Consider the following 11,548-nt stretch of genomic DNA (forward strand, 5'->3'; position numbering starts at 1 on the left):
GTTCTTTTCTGTATTTCTTTGATATCGTATGCTGAAATGTTTCAGCGCTTGGAAGGGCTAAACTTCTCAGTGGACCAACTTCTTATTAAATCATGCATGGGTAAAAGATCCTTTCAAAGTTAGTAATAAGGTTTCAGATTCCACATTACTACCAACCCTAAGAAGGTACTACCTGTCAAGTTTTGGTATAAAATAAAAGAAGGACATCCACAATTACCTGAAAAGGCCATTAAAATACTGTTTCCTTTTCTAACAATATATCTTTATGAAGCCAAACTTTCTTCGTGTGCTTAAAACATTATATCTCAACATTTTGAATGTAGAAAGAGACCTTAAAAATCTGTCTTCTATTAAGGCAGTCATTAAAGAGAGTTATAAAATACATTGTTATTTTTCATAAAATTATATTATTTATAATGACATCTAATAGATTGATCCTTGTTATTAAAAATAACAAATAGACATTTTTTAATTTGCAGTTTAAAATTTTAGCATAGTAAATATTGATAGATATAATTCACAAAGATCTTTGTGTTTCATGATAATTTTTAAGAGTGTAAAAAGTTCTGACACCAGAAAGTTTTGATGACCACTACAGTAGATTATTTATACAGAACCTTTCTTGACTCTCCCTCTTTCTTTTCATTCCATTATTCATTCTACTCATAATTATTGAGGACCTGTTCTGTGCCAGGCACTGTACTGGGATTGGGGATTCAGAGAGAATTGGGCAACCCTTGATCTCAGGAGCTGACAGGATAGAACAAGGCCCAGGTCCCACACTCTCAAACTTCCTCATTCTTACAGCTAAAAACATCCTCTTAAATATTTCATTTTGATAATATAACCCTGGTCTGGTGTCTCTTTGTGTCTTAACTGCCCATTCTATTAAGGACACCAGTCCGACTAGATTAGGGCCCATGAGTTGCTTAGGAATCTGTTTGCCTGTCTTGTGGTCGAAACATCCAGTTTAATTTTGTTGTGGCCTAAGCACGTTGTCTATATGAGGATTTTGAGTTATTTGGGATTAAATTTATTCCAAAGAGAGCCATATTTTCATAAAACTACCATGAATAAAAAGAAAAGTATATTCTACAGTTACAATTTATAATATTTTATATGTGTTTACTAGATAACTTCATTAAGCATACATTTCAAATCTCATCTTACTAATTATTTATTTAACAAATTTCTTTCAATTTTATATTATGTGTATTGGTGCTTAATTTTTGTAAGGGCATAGAAACTAAACTTAGTATTCTATTTTCCTGGTAAATTGTTCTATTTTTATTATGCTTTTCTCTAGAAAATGTTTTAACCTAATCTTTAGTTTTGTCTCTGACATAATATTTTATGTCTTCAGCTTTCTTTTTTTTTTTAATTAGACAAACAGCTTTATTGATAGATGAGGAGAGCCAAGCCCTCTCCTCTCCTTCCCCACCCCACCTTTGCTGTGATCCCGGAAGCCTTCACCTCAGGATAAGGTCATCCATGTGGTCCTGAAGCCTAAAAGCTCACCAGCTGTCTTTTTTTTTTTTTTTTTTTTAGGATTGGCCAGGTAGAATTTTCAGCCTTAAACTTTCAAATTTCAAAGTCTTAATTTTTAAGTATGGCTCCTGTAAACAGTATATATGGCTTTTTAAAAAAATTAATCTAGCCTGAAAGTAATTCTCTTTTAGAGAAGTTAAGTTCATTTATATTAATTGTGATGTTATTGTATTTGTGTCAAGCATTTCACTATGCCTTTCTCCTTCATCCCTGTCCACATTTTTACTGCTGTTTTAGCTTTTCTTATTAAATATTTTTCTCTATCATTAGGCAGTAATAAGCTCTAAGTCTATTATTTTATCCATTTGCTTAGATATTTTAATACCTAGATAATAATAGATAATAGTGTTGTTCAATATCTCAAACTAATGCTGAATAAAAGAAAATTTTCAAGAAACATGTATGTTATTTTTTGTCCAATATTTTAGTTCTACCATACTTTGCAAAGTATAATTCAACATTGTTTTTCAAGAAGTTAACATATGTTTATATTTACCCATGTATTTATTTGTTTTCTGACCATAACTTGCATTGCAAATCTGATAGAATGCAAATCTTTGTCATTTTTGTTTATGGATTTGTCAGAACAATGTCTCTGAAAATATTTGCTGAAGGAATATATCTATAAAAATTTCCTTCTTTCTATATTGTATTCTTGAGATTTCCTTTATTCAGGGTCATTGTGGGATAAATTCTCAAATTTTCTTTTGTCTTATGATATCTTTGTGTCACTACCTTCCTTCAAAAAAAGATTCACTAAATAAAATTTCAGTTGAATAGCTCTTTTATTTCTTCAACTTGAAAATCCTATTAAGCTATTTTCTAGCTGACAATGTCACCTTTGTAGGCAATCTGTTTTCTATTTTTTTAAGGATTATTAGTCTCTAGTGCCACTTTGGTCCTTTTTTTCTTTTCCTTTTCTTCTTCTTCTTTCACTATGATGTAACTAGTTATGGATTTCTTTTTATATTTCCAGATTTTGGTGAATTGGACTTCTTGACTCTTTCTCTTCCTATAAGTCTTGAATTTACAGGTCAAAAAATTTTAGGTATTATGTGTTCAGTTTTTTTTTTTATTGTGGGTCCCATACCCAACCTCTTCTCCTCATAGATAGAAGTTATTGCAATTGTCACTGAATATGCCAGTGTTCAGTCAGATGACCATCCTTGATAATCAGCAGAAAGGAACTGATGGAGGCATAGCCACGTGTTAGAAATGTCTGAATATTAAAGAGCATTAACTTATTGCTTAAGATGAAAGTAATAAAACCTCCCCAGGTTTTACTACCATCAGAAGCAGCCTCCTAAAAATGAATAGCAAGTATAAATTCTAGAGCTTCAGATTATAATGCTGACAAGGGGTGACATCAGCAAGATGGCAAAATAGAAAGCCACAGACCTTGCTCCCTGACAGAGACATCAACCAACACCATTGATACTGTTGACATCAGTATATGGTCCAAAAAGCCTTTATGAGAGCTCCTAAATCAGTTAAGAAACCACAGTACCCCCAAGCAAGTGCAAAGCCAAGAACAGCTGCATTGAAATGAATAAATAAAGCCATTGTATTCCACCCATTATAAACTATACTCCAAGCTGACAGAGCTCAGTGACAGCAGAAAAAAAAATGGCCAACTTATTGCTTCTCTCTTGGAAAGGAAAGAGCAGAATGGAACATATGTCCAACATTTTGGGGTGGGGAGGTTGGGAGGCTGCCCAAGGGACTGGTTTCTGTCTCACATGACTAGGAGCATCGACAGGGAACCATCAAACTTCAGATGCCTGGGGGCCACTGGGAACAAAGGAGAGCTTGGCAGCTTGTAGCAGAATCACAGAACCTGCAACACCACAGATAAACACCAGAGGGAGCAAGAAATTATGAGCTCTGGAAAAAGGAACCGACAAACCTCTCTAACTGGGAAATTACATGCACAGTGTCAGAGAAGACATCGGAGAGGTCTTCAGAACCTCTACCCAGGCTGATTAGTGAAGGTCTTCCCCTGTGCAAAGTCAATCTGTAAAAGCTGGGAGAAGTGGCTATTTTTTAAATGCCCAAGTCCCAGTAAAAAATAATAAAGCATATGAAGAAACAGGGAAATGTGATGCAATCAAAGAGGAAGTATCTCCAGAATCAAACTCTAAAGAAATAGACCTTTATGAATTACCTGTCAAAAATTTCAAAATAATCATTTTAAAGAAGCTCAATGTGCTAAAACAGAACACAATAGACAACTAAATGAAATCATAAAAATGATAATATCAACAAAAAGGCACAAACTATTTAAAAAATAGAAATTCTGGAGCTAAAGAATGCCGTAATTAAATTTTAAAAATTCGTTATAAGCATTCAACATTAGACCTGATCAAGGAGAAGACAGAACTAGTGAACTCAAAGACATGCCCTTTGAAGTGACTGAGTTAGATGAGCAAAAAGGGGGGAAATGGAGAAAAGTGAGGAAAGTCTAAGGGACTTATGGGACATCATCAAACAGACTGAAATATGGGAGTTCCAGGAGGAGAGAGAGAGAAAGAGGCAAAGGGTTTATTTGATGAAATATGGCTAAAAACTTCTCAAAACTGAGAAAGGAAATGGATATTCAAATTTAAAAAGCTCAAAGGACTCCAACTAGGATGAACCCAACCCACACTAAGACACATTATAGTCAAATTGTCAAAAGTCAAAGATAAAGAGAGACTCTTGAAAGTAGCAAAAGTAACTCCTCATGTACAAATGAATGCTCATAAGATTATTAGTGGATTTCTCAGTAGAAACATTACAGGCCAGAAGGGAGTGGGATGGTATGTTCAAAGTACTGAAAGAACTAATAAATGAATTCAGTTAAGTTGCAGGATACAAAATCAACATGCAGAAGTTAGTTGCATTTCAATACACCAACAACAAGCTAACTGGAAAAAAAAATTTTAATGTTAAATAAATAGCATCAAAAAGAAGAAAATACTTAGGAATAAATTTAACTAAGGAAGTGAAAGACCTAAACACTGAAAATTACCATTGATGAAAGAAACTGAAGGAGACATAAATAAGTAGAAAGATATTTCTGTTCATGAATCAGAAGAATTGATACTGTTAAAAGATCCATGCTACCCATAGCCATCTACAAATTCAATGCAATCCCTTACAAAATTCCAATGGCATTTTTCACAGAAATAGAAAACACAGCCCTATTCATATGGATCCACAAAGACCCCAATAGTCAAAGGAATTTTGAGGCAGAAGAACAAAGTTAGAGGCATCAAAATTCCTGATTTCAAGCTTTATTACAATGCTATATTAACAAAAACTGTTGTACTGGTGTAAAAAACAGACACGTAAACCAATGGAACAGAATAAAGAGCACAGAAATAAGGCCACAAATATATGGTCAACCAATATTTGACAAGAGGGAAAAGAATATTCAAAGAGGAAGGCATAGTGTCTTCAATGAATGGTGTTAGGTAAACTAGATATTAATATGCAAAACAAGAAAAGTACCCTTATACCACTCAAGAAATCTAACAAATTGGATTAAAGGTTTAAATATAAGACCCAACAACTGTAAAACTACTAGAAGAAAATGTAGAGGAAAAGGTTCGTGACATTGGTCTTGGCAATAAACTTTTGGGTATAACACCAAAAACAGAAGCAACAAAAGACAGTCTTTTCAGCAAGTGGTGTTGGGAAAACGGGACAGCAGCATGTAAAATAATGAAGCTAGAACACTCCCTTACACCATATACAAAAATCAACTCAAAATGGATCAAAGACTTAAACATAAGACAAGATACAATAAACCTCCTAGAGGAAAACATAGGCAAAACATTATCTGACATACATCTCAAAAATTTTCTCCTAGAAGAAATAAAAGCAAGAATAAACAATTGGGACCTAATGAAACTTACAAGCTTCTGCACAGCAAAGGAAACCGTAAGTAAAACAAAAAGACAACCTACGGAATGGGAGAAAATTTTTGCAAATGAAACCGACAAAGGCTTGATCTCCAGAATATATAAGCAGCTCATACGACTCAATAAGAAAAAAATAAACAACCCAATCCAAAAATGGGCAGAAGACCTAAACAAGAAATTCTCCAAGGAAGACATACAAATGATCAAAACGCACATGAAAAAATGCTCAGTATCACTAATTATCAGAGAAATGCAAATCAAAACTACAGTGAGGTATCACCTCACACCAGTCAGAACGGACGTCACTCAAAAATTCACAATGACAAATTCTGGAGAGGCTGTGGAGAAAGGGGAACCCTCCTACACTGCTGGTGGGAATGCTGGTGCAGCCACTGTGGAAAACAGTGTGGAGATTCCTCAAAAGACTAGGAATAGGCTTACCATATGACCCAAGAATCCCTCTCTTGGGCTTATATCCAGAAGGAATCCCACTTCAGGATGACACCTGCACCCCAATGTTCATAGCAGCACTATTTACAATAGCCAAAACATGGAAACAGACTAAATGTCCATCAACAGGTGACTGGATAAAGAAGATGTGGTATATTTATATGATGGAATACTACTCAGCCATAAAAACTGACATCATAACGCCATTTGCAGCAACATGGATACTCCTGGAGAATGTCATTCTAAGTGAAGTAAGCCAGAAAGAGAAAGAAAAATACCATATGAGATCGCTCATATGTGGAATCTAAAAAACAAAAACAAAAACAAACAAACAAACAAACAAAAACAAAGTGTAAATACAGGACAGAAATAGACTCATAGACAGAGAATACAGACTTGTGGTTGCCAGGGGGGCGGAGGGTGGGAAGGGATAGACTGGGATATCAAAATTGTAGAATAGATAAACAAGATTATACTGTATAGCACAGGGAAATATACACAAAAGCTTACGGTAGCTCACAGAGAAAAAAATGTGACAATGAGTGTGTATATGTCCATGTATGACTGAAAAATTGTGCCAAACACTGGAATTTGACACAACATTGCAAAATGATTATAAATCAATAAAAAAAGTTTAAAAAAAAAGCAAAAATAATCAAGTAGGACCACATCAAACTAGAGAGCTTCAGTACAGCAAAAGAAAACATTAATAAAATCAAAAAACAACCTACCAAATGAAAGAAAAATATTGCTAACCACATTTTTAAGAGGTCAATATCCAAAATATATAAGGAATCTATACAACTCAATAGAAAAAAAATTAATCCAATTAAAATCTGGGGAAGGTGGTCCAAGACAGTGATATAGGAAAATCCTGAACTTACCTTCTTCCATGGACACCAAATCTACAGCTACACATGGAGCAATTCCCTCTGAAACCCAAAAACTACCTGAACAGCTCCTTTACATCAACTAATGAGAAAAGGTCCACATCAAAGAAGGTAGGAGAGGCTGAGACAGGCTCACCGTAACCGCAGCCCCTGCATGGCAATCCACAATTGGGAGGGAACTAACCAGTCTGGAGCATCTCCCTGAGGAGTGAAGGGTTCATACTCCACATCAGGCATCCCACCTTTTAAGACCTGCACCTGAGAGATGAGCCCCCAAAACACCTGGCTTTGAAAACCAACAGGGTCACATCCACAAGACCCAAAGGGCTGTAGAAAACTGAGGAACAAACTATAGAAATGATCCCTGAACCTATAGTCTTCTGAGAAACTGCTCTTAAAAGGCTCATGCACAGGCTTACTTGCCCCAGAGCCCAGCACAGAAGCAGCAGTTTGAAAAGAACCCAGACTACGTGTGAAGGAGATTCACTTGCTAATCTAAAGCATCCATCAGAGGGACAGGGGCCTGATGGGGTATTCTGCGGGGACAGAGGTGCTGGGGACAGAAAATGGCTGGAGCCATTTTCACATTCTCCCTCTACTTTGCTAAAGATAGCAGGAGCCATCTCCTTTTTTTTTTTTTCTTTTTTCTCAGAGGGTGCCATCTTTACCCTCTAGCCTGGGATCCCCAACTTTGCACTTTCTCTCTTTCTTTCTAAAGCCAATGGGCACCATCCTTTTTTATCTGCCTTCAGCACTTGTACTCTGCCACACTCCACAGTGCCAGTATCTCTTGGTGAGGGGGCTTTTATGCACATCTGGTGGCCCAGTTTTTATAGGGAGGCCAGGGGAACTTGCATTCCTGGGTCCCATGGGACTAGAACAATTGGAAAGACAGTTCTTGGCAGACTACCACCCCAAGGGCACTGCACACATAGCAGACTGAAACACACCCCCAGTCTTTCTGTGAAGGAAGCCTGAGCTTCAGCCTGAGAGGCAGGCTTACAGAGATGCTCTAAGAGAACACAGGCAAGAGAATGCCATCTTTGTGCTCTCCCTCTGCCTCGCTCCAGCTAGCCAGTATTTCCCAGAAATTAACTTATACACCTGTCTGAAGGCCTGAGTTTTGCAACTGTCACCTATGGGAAACCTTCAAATTGCCTGGCCTGGAGGCCAGCGGCGTTTACAATTCCAGTCCCAAGGACCATATGTATTTGCATATTTTAAGTGTTGCTGTCTGAGGGGCTGCCTTTCAACCTGCCTAAAATTAGGTACTGACTGAGATTCCCTTCTTTTGGGGACACTGGTAGGTCATGGCACACCCTTAAAAACTGGGAGCTATTAAAAAAAAAATAGGCCGCTTGCAAATAATAAACATTTTAGACACTATGGGCCACAAAAAATGTTTAAAAATAGGCTGCTTGGACAATCATAAAGTTTCAAGAGACAACTGAGAACTACGTAATGTATCATATACAAGAAAATTGTTAAGGGAGTAAATCCTAAGAGTTCTCATCTCAAGATGGAATTTTTTTCCCTTTCTTCCTGTCTCCTTTCTTTTCTCTTTATTATATCTATATGAGAAGGTGGATGTTAGCTAAACATAATGTCACAACCATTCCATAATATATGTCTATCAAGCCATCATGCTGTATGCTTTAAATTTATACAGTAATGTATGCCAATAATTTCTCAGTAAAGCTGGAAAAAAAGTAGAAATGCTGAGTAGACCTATAACAAATAAGGAGATTGAACCCTATAATGCAAATATTGGTCTGCTTGATGTTGTCCCATGACTCCCGTAAGTTTTTAAAAATTCTTTTTTCTTTTTGCTGCTCTGATTGGATGAGTTCCCCTACTCTGTCTTTGAGGTCACTGATTGTTTCTTCTGCTTCGTCTAATCTGCTGTTGAAGCCTTCTGGTGTATTTTCCATTTCAGATATTGTATTCTTCAGCTCTGTGACTTCTGTTTGGTACTTTCTTATATTTTCTATCCCTTTGTTGATGTTCTCATTGTGTTCATACATTCTTCTCTCAAGTTTATGATCATTACTGTAAACTCTTTATCAGGGAAATTACTTATCTCCATTTTAGTCTCCACCCACCCCTCCAGAGGTTTTTATCTTGTTTTCTCCTTTAGAACATATGCCTCTGTTTCCTCATTTTGCTATTCTGTCTGTTTTTTCTGTGGGTTAGATAAAACAGCCCTTTCCTAGTCCTGAAGGAGTGGCCTCATGTAGGAGATAACCTTATCATTCAACCTTGCCCTAGCTTCCCTCCTTCCCAACCCCCGCATGTAAAGACTTTTTTTTTTGTCATGAAATTATTCTTGTAGTTGTGTGGACTGGCAGAGTTTCCTTTTGGGTTTTTTTTTGCTTGTGCTTTTGGTGTCATACCTAGACTCATCAACATCTTTAGCTAGATCAAGCCTGGAACTTGGGGTTCCTACTAGAGGGCCATGTTCCAGAGAGGACTGGCCATCCTCCAGGATCTGGTTCTCTTAATGATTCTGGTAAAGTACTTTCTCAACATGACAGAAAGTCTCTGCAAATGAACTTCATCTGTATAGGTTGCTCAGGGACCCCACTGGACCCAACTATGCTTCCAAATTTGAGGTAGATTCGGGTCTTACTGGATTTGATGTGCTTTATCTGCTGTTTCCATAGATTGAGGGGTGGACTCTTGGGAAAGGTAATCTCACGTGCAGGCTTTTGACTCCTACTCAGTCAGATAAGAATGGACCTTGTGCCTGGAACACAACTTTGCCAAGAGATAAAGAGTCCACACAGCCTGTGCCAGGCTTATCACCTTATGTGAGGATATCTTTCCCTGTTTCATAGTTAATGTGTACTCCTTTGTTCTGCTTCAGCACATGCATCAGTGACCTCAGGCATGCTCCCAGCTTTCAGTATTTCAGACTCCATGGGGGAGGGGTTGTGGCCCTCCTGTGGCAGGAGAGTTGTGTGCCTGGGTCTACTACCCTGCATCAGTTGCTGTGGGGACCTGCTAGACATGCGGGACTGACATACATATTAAAGCTGACCTTGCTCTGTCTTTTCTCTGTGTAAGTAAAGTGTTGTTTCAGCCTGTGCTTGACTGTGTTGTGTTTTCCTTGGTGACTGTGATACCAAGATGCAGTGAGCAGAGTGTTTGGACTTCTATTTCTGGTGGTCGGCAATAATGATGATCTTTGCTACCATCCAAGTCGTTTGAGTCCTCCCTTGACATTAGTAATCAGTACACAGGGAACCTATGAATATATTATCCTGATGGCAAAAAGGAATTTACAGATGTGATCAAGGTTACCAACTTGAGATGAGGAGGTTATACAGGTAAGGCAATCCAATCACATGAGTCCTTAAGAATGGAGAACATTTCCTGGGTATAGTCAGAGAGTTATGCAATGACAGAAGGCTTGGAGAGATGTGGCATGAGAAGAAATTGGTCCTTCATTGCAGGATTTGAAGATGGAGAAAAAAGGCTATGAGCCAAAAACTGCAGGAAGCCTAGAAGCTAGAAAGAGCAAGGAAGCAGATTATCCAAAAAGGAATATAGCACTGCCAACACCTTGATTTTAACCCAGGGTACCCTGAATTAGACTTCTGAAATACAGAACTGTAAGATAATGAATTTGTATTGTTAAGTCCACTAAGTACACAGTAATTTGTTACAGGAGCAATAAAAAAAAAACTGATTCACACCCTTTTCAGGTTCTGAGGTCATATATACCTTGAGGACTGTTGCTTCTCTCATCCAAAGCAACTTTGGGGCATGATGTTGCTCACACACATAGCCCCTCTGTTAGTGTCTGATACATATTAGCTGAATGAATAAATTAAAACCGTTTGCCCCAATTTTGTTCAGGCTGGGTATCTAGATTATTAGCTAGGCTGATGTTGGATTAATAACTGTTTTCCATAAAGAACAGCCATGTATTAGCTTACAAAACAATCTATTCAGCCACAAGTTACTTCTCTACTATGTTTTGTCTGGTTTTTCTTTTTTTTTTTTTTCTTCTTTTATCCCCCAAATTCCAAAGGTTCTTCATTTGATTTGAGGATTTTTGTTGTCTTAAACACATCAACAAACAACAATATGAACATCAAGAACACATTAACAAAAGCAATAAAATATTCTTTATTAACTTAAAGATATTGTTCCTCAGCCGGCATAAGGGGAAGGATCCTTCAGTTACATTCACGTGCTTTGTGAATTAACATTGGTCCTGTCAGATCAGTCCTATCTTCCGCTGCAGTTTTCTCCACCCACACAAGGCCACCACTACACACATTTAAGAGCATTTCATCCATCTCTCTGGCCACATCTTCGGTGACTGAGTGCTTCCACTGTGCTTTGGGATCCTCCATTTCTTCCAGATCCTTCAGGGTGCTTTCCTCAGGGTCGGCAGCATCCATCTCGGTGACGCTGCCCGGCCTCGAATCCTCTTTTAATAGCCTTGAGGAAAGAGAATAGAAGTTGTAAACTAACATAAACAGCGTTGCTGCTTCTTAGACAAGCGGGTAGGAGGGCTCCCGCTCCACCCCTGGACCTCTGCAGTTAAGAGAGGACCCCTAAATCCTCGCCCGCTCCGCCCCGAAACACCACGGGCCGCGGAGCGCAGGCGCTCCCAGGGCCCCGCCCCCGTGCCAGAGGCTCGGCCCCTATTGGCCCAGAGGCCGGGGGCGAAGAGCCCTAGTAGCTGAACAGAGGGTGATCATGTGATTCGGGGGGCGGGGCTGCGCCGGCCGCTTCCCAGCC

This window comes from Vicugna pacos, chromosome 20 (assembly GCF_048564905.1).
Source record: "Vicugna pacos chromosome 20, VicPac4, whole genome shotgun sequence".
Classification (NCBI taxonomy): Eukaryota; Metazoa; Chordata; class Mammalia; order Artiodactyla; family Camelidae; genus Vicugna; species Vicugna pacos.